Source organism: Rana temporaria, chromosome 8 (assembly GCF_905171775.1).
Source record: "Rana temporaria chromosome 8, aRanTem1.1, whole genome shotgun sequence".
In the NCBI taxonomy this organism is placed as follows: Eukaryota; Metazoa; Chordata; class Amphibia; order Anura; family Ranidae; genus Rana; species Rana temporaria.
In genome coordinates, this window is record NC_053496.1 from 184,502,890 (window position 1) to 184,521,772 (window position 18,883).

Sequence of the window (18,883 nt, forward strand, 5' to 3'; positions counted from 1 at the left end):
TGAGGTGGCAACCCTAATTAGGTCCTACTATCTATATCCTACTCCGTCCATTTTTAGATGAGCCCCGAAAACTCATCTCTTCAGGAAAGCCTATCCTGCCTCCTATCCACCTAACAACCAAACTTTTACTTTCTACATAAACTCGTCCCCTACAGTCATTACCTTTTGTATACCTTGCCCATCCCTTTTAGATTCTAAGGGCCAGATTCACGTAGCTCAGCGGATCTATAGATCCGCTCGATCTACGTGAATTAAGATCCGCTCCCGCAAGTTTAGGAGGCAAGTGGCTAATTCACAAACCACTTACCTCCAAACTTGCGGCGGCGGATCCTAAATCCCCCAGCGGAATTCAAATTCCGCGGCTAGGGGAGTGTCATATTTAAATCAGGCGCGTTCCCGCGCCGATTTAAATGCGCAGGCGCCGTCCGCAAAATTTTCCGGCGTGCATTGCTCCCACTGACGTCGCTAGGACGTCGGTGGTTGCGACGCTTACGTAAACGACGTCCGTCCGTATTCGAGAACGACTTACGCAAACGACGTTAAAAAATTCAAATTCGACGCGGGAACGCCGGCTATACTTAACATTGGCTGCGCCTGATAAAAGAAAGGGTAAGTATACGACGGGTACGCCGCTACGGAAACGTCGTAAGAAGACTGCGTCGGGTCCGTGTACGTTCGTGAATTTGCGTATCTCGCTGATTTACATATTATTTCTTGTAAATCAGCGGGAACGCCCCCGGCGCCATTTTTAAATTTAAAAATAGATCCGACAGTGTAACACAGTGTAACACTGTCGGATCTAGCCCTATCTATGCGTATCTGATTCTATGAATCAGGCGCATAGATAGGACCAGTTTACGTCAGAGATACGATGGTGTATCTGTAGATACACCGTCGTATCTCTTTGTGAATCTGGCCCTGAGTTCTCACAATCAGGGCCCTTCGAGCCCTCTCGTATTGCCAAGCTCTTACCATATCCCAAGTATTGGCAATCGTTTAATATATTCTATCTTATATATGAAGCACTCTTGGCATATTACCTTCTCTGCTGCCAGCTCCAACGATGTCTCCTCTCTACTTCCTTCCGACTGACCTCTGACCCGGAACTTCCTGTCTGTACCTGACATCACTTCCTGTCTGTACCTGACATCACTTCCTGTCTTCTATAGAGACTTCTTATCTGGGTAGAAGTGATATCACCACCTTGTGGAGCTCAGAGGAACTGCATCCCCAAGAAACGTCTCGTAGGGTGAGCACGGCCTTGTGCTGTGTGTGTATGTACTGTATATCCTTATAGATGGGGTCATCTGCATTCCCACCAAGGGGGAGAGAAATATATAGTATATCTGGGTAAAGGGAGGTATTTTGGTTGAACTGAAAGCTGTTTTTGTAATTATTAATGTAGAGAAGTTCAGGCAAAAGTTACTTAAGAAGAAATCTCTACCTTATTAAAAACAAAAACCTCCCCATGTTGCTTTTCCGGCCCTGTGATACCCCCAAGCAGGGCCGGCCTTAGGTGTTCAGGCGCCCTGTGCGAGCTAATCCTGTGGCGCCCCCCCCCCCCCCCCCCCATCTTCACCCCTTGCCCCCTGGTCACCTAAACATACACAAAGAGGAAATAAATATTTTACTTTACACAGCACCCTGCATCTCTGGACAACTTTACATTGCACAGCACCCTGCACCCCTTTACATTACACAGCACCCTGCATCACTGGACCCCTTTACATTACACAGCACCCTGCACCTCTGGACCCCTTTACATTACACAGAACCCTGCATCACTGGACCCCTTTACATTACACAGAACCCTGCATCACTGGACCCCTTTACATTACACAGCACCCTGCAGCTCTGGACCCCCTGCATGTTACACAGACCCCCTTCAGTGTATCCACCCCTTCAATGCAGACCCCCCCATTCAGTGCAGACCCCCCCTTCAGAGTAGCCCCCCCGTTCAGAGTAGCCCCCCCCCCCCCGTTCAGAGCAGCCACCCCGTTCAGTGTTGCTTCCCCCATTCAGAGTAGCCCCCCCTTCAGTGTCGTCTCCCCCCGTTCAGTGTAGCCCCCCCCCCCGTTCAGTGCAGCCCCCCCGTTCAGTGTAGCCCCCTTCGTTCAGTGCAGCCCCCCCTTCAGTGTAGCCCCCTCGTTCAGTGCAGCCCCCCCTTCAGTACCTCCGATCAGTGCGGCGGGACATGCACAGCAGGTCCCCTCCCCCTGTTTACACATAAACAGAGAGGAGGGGGAGGCGGCTTCACTCGGCTGTGCCTGTGACATCCGGGATCGCACAGACAAGCAGCCTGTGGCTGCAAGAGGAGGGGATGGTAGGTGCAGCGGTGTCACCCTGCACCCCCCCGCACACCCCCTCCCCCTCGCCACTGTAGCTAGCTCGCCTCTCCCTGCCTGTGCCAGTGTGCCGCTGCCTAAACCTGCGGTGCTGCCACCACGGATGCAATACAATCGCGGAGGGGGGTGCAGGTCTGACACCCCCCAGTGTGTGGTACCCGGGGTAGGCCCTCCCCTTAGTACGCCTCTGGATGGCCGCACGGTGCCCCTGTTGCCCAAGGCGCCCTGTGCAGCCACACAGCTCGCACACCCCAAAGGCCGGCCCTGCCCCCAAGGCACCTCTAGTACCCAGTAAGTAATTTTTCATCTTCATCCCTTTATAAACAGGGCTCCCTCCCTTTACAGGTACAGTGGATCCTCGGATTACGAACATAATTTGTTCCAGGAGAATGCTCGTAATCCAAAGAACTCGCATTTCAAAGCGAGTTTCCCCATAGAAGTCAATGGAAACGAAAATATTTTTTTCCGCATTGACTTCAATGGCATGCAATATTGCATGTGACCCGAGGTGGGGGGGGGGGGGCGCCGGAGAGCCTCGGAGAAACCCGAGGACAGCCTCAGAAAGGCTCAGGAATGGAGTATTTTCAAGGTTTTCTGAGCATTTCCAAAGGGCTCCGGCGCCCCCCCCCCCACCTCAGGCCAAACGCAGTACTGCACACCGCTTTGGCTTGAATCCTGCTAGTTTTGCTAGACAACACTCGCAAACCGAGTCAGAATTTTAAAAAATACAGTGCTCGTAATGCGAACCGCGTTACTCGCAATCCGAGGTTAGTGGGTGTGAATGGGGTGTTGGAGAGATCGGGGAGATGGTCATTGAGGGAGTTTCAGATGTTACCTGTGACATCAGAACTGGTTATTTCCTTAGCAAGGGGTGGTTATCTTATGGCAAATAAATATACAGGGCTAGATTCAGGTAGGGGCGCGCAATGTTAAAGGCGGCGTAGCGTATCGTATTTACGCTACGCCGCCGTAAGTTAGAGAGGCACGTGCTGTATTCACAAAGCACTTGCCTTCTAAGTTACGGCGGCATAGTGTAAATGGGGCCGGCGTAAGCGCGCGTAATTCAAATGCAGATGAGGGGGCGTGTTTTATGTAAATTCTTGGTGACCCGACGTGATTGATGTTTTTTACATATCCCAGTGTGCATTGCTCCAAAGTACGCCGCAAGGACGTATTGGTTTCGACGTGAACGTAAATTACGTCCAGCCCTATTCGCGAACGACTTACGCAAACAACGTAAACAATTAAAATTTTGATGCGGGAAGGACGGCCATACTTAACATTGCGTGCGCCTCCTAATAGCAGGAGTAACCTTACGCTGAAAAAGCCTAACGTAAACGACGTAAAAAAATAGCACTGGGCGTACGTAAATTTGTGAATCGGCGTATCTAGGTCATTTGCATATTCTACGCCGAAAACTACGGAAGCGCCACCTAGCGGCCAGCGTAAAATTGTACACAATTATACTCCGGCGTATTCAAGTTACGTCGGCGGAGGAAGCCTATTTTTTTTAAACGTATCTGCCTTTGAGAATCGGTGTAAAGATACGACGGCGCAGATTTGAAATTACGGCGGCGTATCTGGGGATACGCCGCTGTATCTTGTTGCTGAATCTAGCCCACAGTATACTGTAAATATAGTATATACCTTTATATATACTACACGGACACTTTATTAGGTACACCTTGGTAGTACCAGTTTGGACCCCTTTTTCCCTTCATTCTTCGTGGCATACATTCAACAAGGTGTTGGAAACGTTCCTCAGAGATTTTGGTCCATAGTGACATGATAGCATCACGCAGTTGTTGCCGATTTGCCGGCTGCCCAACCATGATCCCAATCTCACCAGTTTGCCATGCTTCAGTTAAGAATTAACACAGGAGCGATGGCACAGATCACTCATTGTGTTCATTCAGAAAAGAAAGAGGTCAGTAAATGAAATATTTACTGGCCCCTTCCTCCGCTTTCTATCTTGACACATCCCATGCAGCAGCAGGAGAGGAGGGAAGCTGGCAGCACTACAGGTGTGAGACAGGGGGTGCCAGGAAGCAGGGGAAAATCTGCACTGTACGGGGTGATTAGGGTGTGCCTAGGCACCCCCGGCACACACCAATGGGACAGCCAGTTTTGGAGAGAACATGGAAGGTGAGCAGACGATGGACTTACAGCAGGTAAGGTCAATGACAGGCAGGTATTGGTACAGGGTGACACTAGGGGACCCTTCAATTATAATTTCCTGGTCCTTAAATTTTTGCTTAACCTCCCTGAGTTATGATTATTTCAGATTTTAGGTGCTGAAAGCGGTACAATCATTTTGCCTGGAAATTTGACGTTTTACGTTGAAGGCCTGTAATTCTTAGTGTAACGGAATGACCCGGGGACACCCAGAGACTTTGTGAGGATGGGGGATACTCCTGTGTCAGCGTCACTGATAACTCTTGGGTCTGAGTCCACTCTGTGCCTTTTGGGCATGGGGTGGCAAGTGAATCATAATTCATGTATTACATGAGATAGGACATCACTGATAGTTCGTATTGCAGGATTTTGAGATACTGCAAGATGTTGGCCCAACCAGTCAATAGTGACTCATTCTATGCTTAGCCCTGACTAGTGACATGCTAATTGAGTCAGGGCTCCTGGAAGACATTCCATTGTCCTTGTGTGAAGGTGTTAACCCAGGTCTGCTCCCAGAACTCTAATTATGCATGCTAAATACTGTTTATGTGTGATAACACTGTCTACAGCCTGTTGATGCTCAGAGGTGTGAATAGGTGTCAAGCTGTATGCGGAGACGAAACGTCTGCCTAGGGAACTCAGTGGGTGAAGGTGTTTTGTTGTTATGCTGTTAATTAAGGAATGTTTAGTAATTAGCCTTAGTGTGTGATTAGGGGGGTGGAGATCTCATTGTTGCTTTAATGCCTTGTACTGTATAAAAAGCTGAGAAGAAACCATTAAAGTGTCATTACATTTGAAACCAGAAGCACAGAGCTGTGTGTCTCATGTCTGGGGGGAATTCTTATGGATCGGGTCCTGTGGGTTGGAGTGTCGATAAGCTGTCGTGACTGGGATGGAAGGTTGTAAACGGTGGTGACCGTTACACTTAGGAATAACTCACTTAAATCTGTCCGGACCAGAGTCTAGTAGACCTCTCGGGTATGATAACGTTTGAAACACAAAATCAGAAATTATAATAAAATAAATAACTTTAAATAATATGATAATAATAATACGTTTTATTCAATACATTTTAGTAAATAATATAATCAAAAACACTGAATTTTTTTTTGGCCAAACAAGGCTGCAATATCAGTAGTCATATTGCTTCAGTAAACGTCCCGGGTATGGAAAATCTTAAAACGTGGTACAGCACAAAGTCCGACGTCACAATCGGGACAATAGAACCGGGTTTCTTTTCTGATGCCTCTTAGGCCCCGTACACACGACCGGTTTTCTCGGCAGAATTCAGCAAGAAACTTGATGGGAGACGTATTCTGCCGAGAAAACCGGTCGTGTGTACACTTTTCGCCGAGAAACCCGTCGGGAAACTCGTCGAGCCAAAAAGAGAGCATGTTCTCTATTTCCTCGTTGGGCAATGGGAACATTTGGATACATTAGCCGAACAAGGAACTCGACGAGCAAATGTGTTTTGCCCGTCGAGTTTCTCGGTCGGGTGTACGGGGCCCAGTACACACGACCGAGAAACTCGACGGGCAAAACACATCGTTTTGCTCGTCGAGTTCCTTGTTCGGCTGTCAAAAAACTTGTCGAGCCAAATGTTCCCATTGCCCAACGAGGAAATAGAGAACATGCTCTCTTTTTGGCTCAACGAGTTTCCCGACGGGTTTCTCGGCGAAAAGTGTACACACGACCGGTTTTCTCAGCAGAATACGTCTCCCATCGAGTTTCTTGCTGAATTCTGTCGAGAAAACCGGTCGTGTGTACGGGGCCTAACACACGACTGTTTTTCCCGACGGGAAAACTGCCATGCTTGCTTTTGGTCGGGAAAACCATCCGCGTGTATGCTCCATAGCAGTTTTCTCGACAGGAAAACTGCGAGCAAAAAAATGAGAACTGCTTTTTTTTGCTCGGCAGTTTTTCTATGGGAAACACTGCAGTGGAGCATACACACGGCCATAGCTGTCATGGCAGTTTTCCTGTCGGGAAAACCGTACCGCAGTCAATCGAGCACCAAGTCCGCACATTACTGGGCGCAATGGCAGGATCATCGCTGAAATCGCTTTCTGTGTCTGATGACGAACTTCCCCACGAGTTTCTATCACTCAATTCTGCAAGCGATTCTGTATCGCTGTGGCTGTTTTCCAGCGGGTCATATACCGCGTTTAAGGTGGAGGCAAGCTTTTTTTGATGCCATGGTCGTTCTGCAGGTTACAGACACAAAGTACAGTAAAATAAATTGCAGGCAAGGGCACTGGAGAAAGCACTGGGGGGGGGGCAATTTAAGGTCAATTTATTTTATTTAGTAATGTAATCCAATAGGTTTACATTTGTTCACTCACAAACAGAAGAGATATTGTAGTGATTGCCTGGAAAGTTACAAATGTATACAGTGATTTTTTATTAATGCAATTAAGTAACTTAGTGTTGGAATCTAATATTCACTTCCCTTGGGAACAGTGGAAATATTTTTTTTTCTCTTCTGGGAAGGCCGTCCACAAGGTTTAGGAGGGTGTCTATGGGAAGGTTTGACCATTCCTCCAGAAGCGCATTTTTGAGGTCAGGCACTGATGTTAGAGAGAAGACTTGGCTTGCAGTCTTCACTCTAATGGTGTTCTATTGGGTTGAGGACAGGACTCTGTGCAGGCCAGACAAGTTCCTCCACCGCAAACCAAACTCACTCCTCCATGTCTTTATGGACCTTGCTTTGTGCACTGGTGCGCAGTCATGTTGGAACAGGAAGGGGCCGTCCCCAAGCTGTTCCCACAAAGTTGGGAACATGAAATTGTCTTGGTATGCCGACGCCTTAAGGCCGCGTACACACCATCGGTCCAAACCAATGAAAACAGACTGAAGTTCAGTTTCATCGGTCCAAACCGTCCGTGTGTACGCCCCATCGCTCTTTTGTCCTTCGGACAAAAGTTAGAGAACTTGCTTTAAAATCGAACCAATGGACCGCTGACCGATAGATCCAAACCGATGGTTAGTACACAAAAGCATCGGTTCAAAACCCGCGCATGCTCAGAATCAAGTCGACGCATGCTTGGAAGCATTGAACTTCGTTTTTTTAGCACGTCGTGTGTTTTACGTCACCGCGTTCTGACCCGATCGGTTTTTGGAAACGATGTGTACGCACATCAGACCATCAGTCGGATGGATCGACCGTGTGTACGCGGCCTAAGAGTTCCCTTCACTGGAACTAAGGGGCCGAGCCCAACCCCTGAAAAACAACCCCACACCTTAATCCCCCCCCCCCACCAAATGATTTGGACCTGTGCACAAAGTAAGGTCCATAAAGACATGGATGAGTAAGTTTGGGGTGGAGGAACCTGCGAGTCCTGACCTCAACCCGATAGAACACCTTTGAGATGACTTGGTCAAACATTCCCATAGACACACTCCTAAACCTTGTGGACGGCCTTCCCAGAAGATTTGATGCTGTTACAGCTGCAAAGGGTGGGCCAACTTTAATATCGAACCCTACGGACTAATGGCGCATACACACGCTTGGAATTTTCGACAACAAATGTTCAATGGGAGGTTTTGGTCAAAAATTCTGACCGTGTGTAGGCCCCATAGGACATTTTCTGGCGGAATTTCCGACAACAAAAATTTCAAACAAAATACGTTCTCGTAAATTCCGATGGTGTGTGGACAATTCCAACGCACAAAATTCCACGCATGCTCTGAATCAAGTACGAGACGGAAGCGTTCGGTCTGGTAAAACTAGCGTTCGTAATGGAGATGGCACATTCGTCACACTGTAACGGACTGAAAAGCACGAATCGTCTCTCACCAAACTTCTACTAACACGAGATTAGCAGAAGAAGCCCAAAGGGTGCCACACTTGGTATTGAACGTCCCTTTTATAGTGCCGTCATACGTGTTGTACGTGACAGCGTTCTTGACTTTCACAATTTCCGACAACATTTGTGCGACCGTGTGTATGCAAGACAAGTTTGAGCCAATATCTGTCGGAAATTTATCCACGGTTATGTTATGGGAATGTCCAATCGGGTGTACGCGGCCTTAGACTGGGATGCCATTAAAGTTCATGTAGGTGTCCCAATACTTTTGGCCACATAGCGTATTTTTCCATTGAAGCTCCTGCTGAAAAGTAGGGGAGATCAGACTACACTGCAGGAAGATCTTATCCAGGAGTGACACGGTTACTTTTCATCCTTCATAGCAGGGAACGCCAAATGTCAATGTCTTTAGTGAACAACGGAGTCCTTATAAAATGTCTCTTACACTATGAAGATCAGAGGATCGCTCAGCCACGTGTTTTCTGAGGTGTAGATCAAGGTGTGCTTCTTCCCAGTGTGAGATCTCTGATGTACGGCAAAATATGATCCATATAGAAGACATTTCCCGCACTCAGGACACTAATACACCTTAAGGGTTCTGTGGGATTTTTGATGAATGGAGAGTTGGGCCTTGCTTGAAAAACACTTACTACAATCATGGCAGAAGTACAACTTCTCCCCTCTGTGAGATCTCTGATGTTCAGAAAGATTGTACTTCTGCGAAAAACGTTTCCCGCACTCAGAACAGGAATGTGGTTTCTCCCCCGTGTGAGATCTCCGATGCCTGTGAAAACTAGACTTGTCTGCAAAACATTTCCCGCACTCTGGACAGGAAAACGGCTTCTCACCCGTGTGAGATCTCTGATGCGTGTTGAGATGGGCCTTCTGTGAAAAGCATTTACTGCACTCAGGGCAGGAATACGGCTTCTCCCCCGTGTGACACCTCTTATGTTCAGAAAGATAAGATTTCCGTGAAAAACATTTCCCGCACTCGGGGCAAGAATATATCTTCTCGCCTGTGTGAATCCTCTGATGTCTGGAAAGACTGTACTTCTCTGAAAAACCTTTCCCGCACTCAGGACAGGAATACGGCTTCACAATTCTGTGAGATAGTTGATGCCTGACAAGTTCTGATTTCCGTGAATAACATTTCCAACACTCAGGACAGGAATGACGCTTCGCCCCCATGTGAGAGCTCCAATGTACAGAAAGGCTCAATTCAGAACTAAAACTTTCTGCACATTCAGGACAAGAAAATGTCTCCTCCTCCTGAATACCGGCCCCACCCCTCACAGTACAAGGTTGCTCAGAGTCGGAGGGATTCCATGGTCTATCCACACTGTGAAGTCCTCCATCCATAGTGGAGCTCATTGTCTTTTCTCCTCCACAATCTCCTGTGATGTCCTCATCTTCCATTTTACAACCTGGAGATAAAGTGAGACGATCCTTTGAGGGTTTCTCCATGGCGTGTCCTGGAAAAATAGAAAAACATCATCAATATATCTGAGAGGGTTAGTTCACTTCCATCAAGATTCCATCTGGATCAGGTAGATATGAGTGAGGAGATGTTCTCTGTGGAGGTTCCAACCAGCTGGGACTCTTCCCCCCATCAAAGAACCTTTGGTCCTCCTCCCAGATCACTTCTACATTTACACAGCCTTGTCAGAAGAGCAGGAACCAATGGGGACTGGGAGGGGCGTGCTCTTTACACAACCACAAGCCTAGGCACTGGGTCATGTGATCTCTGATAGACAAGAGGGTCAAAGTTCAGACTTGCAGACCCTTTACCATAGAACAAGTGACCACAGGCCTAGGCTTCTGGTGAAGCTTGCAGCACTGGAGGGAGCTTGCTGCAGGATGTTCTCCTAGAAGGATAACTATCACATTTGTGCTACTGTAACTAGAAATTAAACACAAACGAATATTGACAGCTGAACCCCCAAAACAGGTTTCAGTACAGGGAGGTGACTGTTATTACCCTATTATTGGCTGATATCACTCAGTCCCCACCCTACTCAGGACCAATCAGTGTGCAGTAACAGAGCAGAGATAAGAGAAGAATATATTATGGGTCACCTGTGCTGATCTCTGTAGGAGTGTCCTCCTCTATGAATGTCCTCGTCATTCCAGCCTCCTCCGTATATTGCTGATCATCCCTCACATACGTCTCTTCTACGTCATCCTCAACTTTTACGATCATCAGATCTTCACCCTAAACCAACAGAGTGGCAGAAAATAACATCTGTAACATAGAAGTATTTATGATGTGAGATCACATAGAAAATATCATCTTGTAGAGTCCACACATCATCTCCACATGTCAGAGTGTTCAATCACTTTATGTTCCCGACCCTCAACTCCACCTACCTGATGATGGTGGGGGATGGTGTGACCTTCCTGTGTGGAATCCCGGGAATACAGAGGACGGGGACATCTCTCTGGTGGGGTTCTGTTATTTGATGGTTCCATATTGATATCCTTAAAGAGATCCCTGTGTCCTTCAAAAAGCTCCTCCATCACCCCGTACTCCTCATCCTCCCCTTTCTTATACTCTTCTTTAACAACAATATTATCATCCCTGAGGTTTCCACTCTGAATATGTAATAAAATATTTATTATAAGAAACATGCTTGTGTATAAATCATAACTACAAATACGTTTTGATCACCTACCTGATGTCGTTTTCTGTAGTTGTGACTTTCCTGTGTGATATCCCGGGAATACAGAGGACGGGGACATCTCTCTGGTGGGTTCCCATTACTGGATCCATCTGTAGGAAACACACACACTGACTGAATACATTGTTTCTATGTGTTTATCAGATGATGGGGGATCTAGGTGGAGCCTCCGTACTGCTCTCTCCTTTACAATAAAGTCTCCTCTTACCCGGTGATGTGAGGGGCGGCTGATTGTCCATCATGACGTCCTTGTAGAGATCCTTGTGTCCTTCTAAATACTCCCACTCCTCCATGGAGAAATAGACAGTGACATCCTGACACCTTATAGGAACCTGACACACACAATGATACAGTCACCATCCAGACACACCCCTTGTCTGTTACTGGATAATGTCCCAGAATCCTCCTCACCTCTCCTGTCAGCAGCTCCATCATCTTCTTGGTGACTTCTAGAATCTTCTCCATGTTGTGTCTCTCGGGTTTTAGGGAGTCACATGGAGGCACTGTGATGGTCATGTGATCACCTGACTTCACAAGAGGAAATCTCTGTATTGGAGAACCAATAGGAATATCATGTTAGAATCCCAGAATCCTCCTCACCTCTCCGGTCAGGTCTGTGTTATTAATAGAAATAAGAGTGATGTCATGTGACCTCCCAGAATCCTCCTCACCTCTCCGGTCAGGTCTGCGTTTTATTAATAGAGATAAGAGTGATGTCATGTGACCTCCCAGAATCCTCCTCACCTCTCCGGTCAGGTCTGTGTTTTATTAATAGAGATAAGAGTGATGTCATGTGACCTCCCAGAATCCTCCTCACCTCTCCGGTCAGCAGGTAGATGATCTCCAGGGTGAGGTTTAGTATCCTCTCAGTCATGTGACTCCGGTCCTTCTCCATCCTCATTGATGTGGTCATGTGATCTATGCGGGTTTCTCTGTGGATTGATAGCGGATATTTATCTGGACTGTATTTATTGTACAATGTTAGGATGGGGATACAAGGGGTTAAGAGACAGTCTCGCACAAGTGGGATTTACTGCATGGGGATGTAGTAGAGGACAAGCAAGTCCACCAGGGCTACACAAATTTAGGGCCGGACACATCTGTAGACCAATAAAGCCTGGTCAATTTTGTCACTGCTGTATCTCAGATGGATGCTACACCCATTTTCTTTGCTGGAAAACACCTTCCCCAGTTTAGGCCTGTTCAATTTGCTGTCCTTCTGCTGGACAATTTCTACTGAACCATACCTGAGGGCCATAGCTCCATTATGTAGACTGTTATGGCTGCTGAGTTCCTTCCACCATGTTCTGCTCCCACCGAACCCTGTGGTGGGACTTCATGTTCTTTCAAATACAGATAAAACCAAAGATGATGCCTCGTCACCAATTTTACTTGGCCCGGCTGGATTAGAGAAGGATTCATTGGCAATATTGTCCAAATACTTCCTACTTGGTGTCTGGGAGGAAGATGAACCCCACCACTACAACACACACAATTCAAACCCGTTCACCAAATGACCTCCAATGATCGGAGCTCTCCCTCCAGCCCCAGAAGTGGGGGAATGTTCTGACCCTGAAGGGGTTAATCTAGGTTTCCACACTATATATGTGTGTATCATCATCTGCTGGAGATAAAATACATCACAGTGACTATGGAGGAAGAGGACGGACATGATTGGGGGTTACTGGGTGTAAATAGAAAATAAGATCTTATTACCTCCTCTGCTGCCAGTTCCAGCAATGTCTTCTCTCTACTTCCTCCCGACTCGCCTCTCACCCAAGACATCCCATTTATACCTGACATCACTTCCTGTCTACACCTGACATCACTTCCTTTCTTCCATAGAGACTTCTTGGGCCAGATTCACAAAGAGATACGACAGTGTATTATCTACAGATACACCATCGTATCTCTGACTTACACTGGTCCTATCTATGCGCCTGATTCATAGAATCAGATACGCATAGATAGGGCTTAGATCCGACAGTGTTACACTGTGTTACACTGTCGGATCTTATTTTTGATTTAAAAATGGCGCCGGGGGCGTTCCCGCTGATTTACCTTGAATAATATGTAAATCAGCGAGATACGCAAATTCACGAACGTACGCGGACCCGACGCAGTCTTCTTACGACGTTTCCGTAGCGGCTTTCCCGTCGTATACTTACCCCTGCTTTTATCAGGCGCAGCCAATGTTAAGTATAGCCGGCGTTCTCGCGTCGAATTTGAATTTTCTAACGTCGTTTGCGTACGCTGATTCACAAACACGCGCGTCGCAAGTCACGCTCACGTCTAAACCACTGACGTCCTAGTGACGTCAGTGGGAGCAATGCACGCCGGGAAATTCCCCGGACGGCGCATGCGCATTTAAATCGGCGCGGGAACGCGCCTGATTTAAATAGTACACTCCCCCTAGCCACGGAATTTGAATTCCGCCGGGGGATTTAGGATCCGCCGCCGCAAGTTTGGAGGTAAGTGGTTTGTGAATTAGCCACTTGCCTCTCAAACTTGCGGGAGCGGATCTTAAATCACGTAGATCGAGCGGATCTATAGATCCGCTGATCTACGTGAATCTGGCCCCTTGTCTGGGTAGTAGTGAGATCCCCACCTTGTGGAGCTTGGAGGAACTGCAGCCCGAGAAATGCCTCATAGTGTGAACACGGCCTTGTGCTGTATGTGTATCTGGGGCATTCTGCAAATTAAAAGAAAAGTATGGGTTGTTTTTTTTCTTGTAGATTCATACTTACTTAGGTTAAGGTGACCACATTTTTAAAATGAAATCCGGGAACATATTTTTTTCACTAGTAATGGCGGCAATCAGCGATTCTCTGCCCGTTGCCACCGCCCGCCTCACAGCCTGTCAAGTCTTACTCTCCGGGCCCTGGCTACTACTGGGTGGGGAGCGGAGGAAGATCATTCCGCCTGAGAAGGAAAGGAGATAAGCAGGCAGGCAGCTGACCGGGACTTGAGCCAAGGCAGAAGAACATGCAAGCGGAGCTGAATGGGCATGCGCCCAAAACTGAAGAAATATTCACTCTGCTCCGTCCAGCACATGATCACCAGAAAGGGGCACAGATAATGGAAAAAATACACCCCCCTAAGCTAGTAGGAGCGGCAGAGCGGGGCTGTGTAATTCAGATTTGTTTTTAATTCTGCACTGACTGTCTTTGAAATTGCCTCAGCCCCTGTTCAAATCCTGTCCGGGGACAAAACGGGTCACAGACTTGGTCCGGGGACAGAGTCCTCTGCTGAAAACAAATTGCACTCCTGTGACCCATAAGAGAAACCCAGCCAAACGAGCCCAAGCTGGACTTCTCCTTTAAACTAGCAGAAGATAGGTAAAGGGAATTCTGGATATGACTCGGAAGCAAGCAATCTCCTTGGGAGGCCATTAGGTTACCAGCATTTTTCTGGTAGTCCAAGAGTAGATATTTTCAAAGCATAAATGAGCTTCGAGCACCTTTCTTAAAGCCTTCTAAGAACCTTCAGCTTCAGTCTGGTGGTGCACAATGCCAATCATAGTAGGATTTTGGCCTGTATGCATAAACCGCTGTTAGTAGATTTCATTACTTCTTGAAGTATCTTAAAAGTCGATCTAACTCTGCTATGATAGAGGCCGGGTTTCCCAGTTTGATTTGGCACTCCCAGACGGGAGCTGAAGGACATGGGACATAAAATATTATATGGGAGCTTTTAAAACCCCCACAACTGCCAGGCCATGGTTGTGGGGAAGAGGCCCTTGTCCTCATCAACATGGGGACAAGGTACTTTGCCAGGGCGGTCCATCAAAGCAAGCCCCCCCCCCCATGTTGAGGGCATGTAACCTGGTATGGTTCAAGAAGGGCATGCACACTAATGTCTTCTCTTTCCTGGCCAGCCAGGCTGCATTCTCAGATAAGGGCCTGCTATAGATTTTGGGGGGACCTCAAACATTTTGTTTGCATGGGATTCTCCCTTAAAAATCATGATAGCCATAAGGGTCTCTATAGAATTTGGGGAGGACTTCAAGCAGTTTTTTTTTTGGTGAGGTCCTCTAAAAATTCATACCAGACCTGAAGGGCCTATTGTGAATTATGGGGGAGCCCCCCATGCCGACTTTTTCCTTTTATATGATGGTCGCCCCATTTACACCTATATCAGATCCTTATCTACAATACCAATAAAGCTGAGCTATCTTTCAGTAATAGGGAGGTACTACAGAGGGTGAGGACCTTTCTGATTGAAGGAGCAAAAATCACATGTGGGGAGCACTTTCAGTTATCTTGCGGGGTGTAGAAGAGATCATGGATTGTTTTATGGACTTTACCTGGTGGAAAACACTGAATCTTAGCGTGACACGTTTGAGTTATAGATATCTACTGCTGTGATGCAATGATGTGGACATAATGACCCGGATTCACGTACAGCGGCGCATAGTTATGCCAGCGTAGCGTATCGAATATACACTACGCCGACGTAGCGCAGAGCGGCGAGCACAGTATTCACAAAGCACTTGCTCCCAACGTTGCACCGGCATAACGTAAATTCGTAGGTGTAAGCCGGCCTAATTGAAAGTAGGTAAAAATGGGCGTGATCCATTTAAATGAAGCGTGACCCCATACAAATGATTGGCCGAACGAACGGCGCATGCGCCCTCCCGTGGACACAGCCGAGTGCGCATGCTCAGAATCACGTCGGAAATACTGCCTAAGATACGTCGAATCACTGCCTACGACTTGAACGTAACCTACGCCCATCCCTATTCACGTCCTACTACTTAAACGACGTAAAATACGACGGCTGTTCCCTGGTCCATACCTTTGCATGAGTTGCACCTCATAGATGGGGAATAACTTTACTTCGGGCGTACGACCTACGTAAACCGCGTATATTAATGCGCCGGGCGCAAGTACGTTCGTGAATCGGCGTATCTCACTCATTTGCATATTCAAATCGTAAATCAATGGGAGCGCCCCTTGCGGCCAGCGTAAATATGCGCCCACGATACGACGGCGTAGGAAACTTACGTCGGTTGTAGGAAGCTTATTTTCAGGCGTATCTAGTTCTGTGGGCATGGCGCACAGATACGACGGCGCACATTTACACTTACGCGGCGTATATCGAGATACGTCGGCGTAAGTGCTACGTGAATCCGGGCCATTGTTGGGAAAGGGTTATGGATTAATGGGAGAACACTGCAGATGTTATTGTTTGCATAAAATATTTCTATCCCCCTTGGTGGGAGTGAAAATGGTCCCGTATATATATCGATAAACAGTACATACACACACAGCCGGGTTCACACTACAAGACGTTTCTCAGGGCTGCAGTTCCTCTGCACTCCACAAGATGGTGATCTCACTTCTTCCTAGACAGGAAATCTCTATGGAAGACAGGAAGTGATGTCAGGAACTGACAGGAAATGTTGTCGAGTAAAGACAGGAAGTTCCATATTCAAGGAATTTCAGAGAAGACATTGTTGGAACTGGCAGCAGAGGAGGTAATGTGATATTATTTTATCATAGCTCTCATCACTGTCCATTATCAGGAGTAAAATTTGATCTGTCGTGCTTTGTCCTTTAATTGTCCCTCTTTTCAAACTGATGTAAATACAGACAAATCAATATTCTATTTACCTGATCAAAGTTTTCATATCACTCTCAGTATTTCATCCCTATTGAGGAGCAGAACGTACCTGGGTACGAGGCGAGTTTGTAGAACATTACCAAAGTTTAGGTGCCGAATCCGAACCCCATTAAGGTTAATGGGAACTGACTGTTCAAAAACAATGATGGCCATTTTCTAGGCTAATAGGCAAAAGATTGGCCAACAAATAGCATGGGGGTGTGCACTGCCCTGTGGTTCCAAAGCAAAAAAAAATCGAAACATTTTGTTTGGCAGGAAGCCAACGCTTAACCACTTAACCCCCGGACCAAATTGCTGCCCAAAGACCAGAGCACTTTTTGCGATTCGCCACTGCGTCGCTTTAACTGACAATTGCGCGGTCGTACGACGTGGCTCCCAAACAAAATTGGCATCTTTTTTTCCCCACAAATAGAGATTTCTTTTGGTGGTATTTGATCACCTCTGCAGTTTTTAGTTTTTGCGCTATAAACAAAAATAGAGCGATAATTTTGAAAAAAAATAATATTTTTTACTTTTTGCTATAATAAATATCCCCCAAAAATATATAAAAAAACATTTTTTTTCCTCCGTTCAGGTCGATACGTATTCTTCTACGTATTTTTCGTAAAAAAAAAATCGCAATAAGCGTTTATTGATTGGTTTGCGCAAACGTTATAGCGTTTAGAAAATAGGGGGTATTTTTATGGCATTTTTATTAATATTTTTTTTTTTACTAGTAATGGCGGTGATCAGCGATTTATTTTTTTTCCGTTACTGCGACATTATGGCGGACACTTCGGACACTTTTGACACATTTTTGGGACCATTGACATTTTTATAGTGATGTGCTATAAAAATGCATTGATTACTGTAAAAATGCCACTGGCAGCGAAGGGGTTAACACTAGGGGGCGGGAATGACCGATCTTCTGTTCATACATTGTATAAACAGAAGATCAGCATTTCTCCCCCTGACAGGACCGGGAGCTGTGTGTTTACACACACAGCTCCCGGTCCTCGCTCTGTAACGAGCGATCGCGTGTGCCTGGCGGCGATCGTGCACGCGCACGGGAGTCGCGCACGCCCCTAGTGGCCTGCGCGAGAGCCGACGTTATATTACGTGCTCTCGCGCAGGGGAGCCAACTTGCCGCGGTCGGTCAGTTAAAGTAATTGTAAAGGGCGAAGTTTTTTTACCATCATTGCATTCTAAACCTTCAGTACGCAGCCCCTCCAAATACTTACCGAAGCCCGATCTCAATCCAGCGATGTGCAAGAGAGTCAAGGCTCTCCCAGGTCTCTCCCCCCTGATTGGCTAAGATGCAGTAGCAGGAGCCACTGGCTCCCTCTGCTGTCAATCACAGCCAGTGAGGTGGGGCAGGTTAGCTGAGTCTAGCTCTCTGTGTCTTATGGACACAAAGAGCTGGCTCGGAAATGAGCATGCACAAGTGTGCTCGGAGTGCCGACAGGGGACCTGAGAAGAGGAGGATCGGGGGTGCTCTGCAAACCCATTACACAGCAGGTAAGTATAGCATGTTTGTTATGTCTTATATATACACTATATTACCAAAAGTATTAGGACGCTTGCCTTTACAGATGAACTTTAATGGCATCCCAATCTTCAATACTGAGTTGGCCCACCCTTTGGAGCCATACCAGCTTCAACTCTTCTGGGAAGGCTGTCCACAAGGTTTAGGAGGGTGTCTATGGGAATGTTTGAACATTTTTACAAAAGCGCATTTGTAAGGTCATCGTTGATGTGGACGAGAAGGCCTGGCTCGCAGTCTCCGCTCTAATTCATCCCAAAGATGTTCTATTGGGTTGAGGTCAGGCCAATTATGGTCCCCCGCCCCAAACTCATTCCTCCATGTCTTTATGGACCTTGCTTTGTGTACTGGTCCAAATCATTTGGTGGAGGGGGGATTATGGTGTGGGGGTGTTTTTCAGGAGTTGGGCTTGGTCCCTTTAGTTCCAGTGAAAGAAACTCTTAAGGCATCAGCATATCAAGACATTTTGGACAATTTCATGCTCCCAACTTTGTGGGAACAGTTTGGGGGCGGCCCCTTCCTGTTCCAACATGACTGCACACCAGTGCACAAAGCAAGGTCCATAAAGACATGGATGAGCGAGTTTGGGGTGGAGGAAAGGGAAGAGTTTGAAAAATAGACACATCTTTTCTGATCCCTGATACTTCGAAATTATGACCCTAGTGCTGCCAGGTGGAAGTGCTAACCACTTAGCCACAGTGCTGCCCTTACAATACTTATATTTGAAATTTG

The 18,883-nt window shown here is 47.0% G+C and overlaps 1 protein-coding gene and 1 long non-coding RNA gene across 2 annotated transcripts in view; both read right to left on the reverse strand.

Moving 5' to 3' along the window:
• Nucleotides 1-18,883, reverse strand: part of LOC120909614 (zinc finger protein OZF-like) — a 713,034-nt gene that overhangs the window by 106,672 nt on the left and 587,479 nt on the right. The window lies entirely within an intron of this gene.
• On the reverse strand, nucleotides 11,538-12,777 carry LOC120909661. Its single transcript, XR_005741322.1, has 3 exons — nucleotides 12,721-12,777; nucleotides 11,822-11,936; nucleotides 11,538-11,550 (listed from the first exon to the last, which is right to left on the reverse strand). It is a non-coding gene; the product is annotated as an uncharacterized LOC120909661 (long non-coding RNA).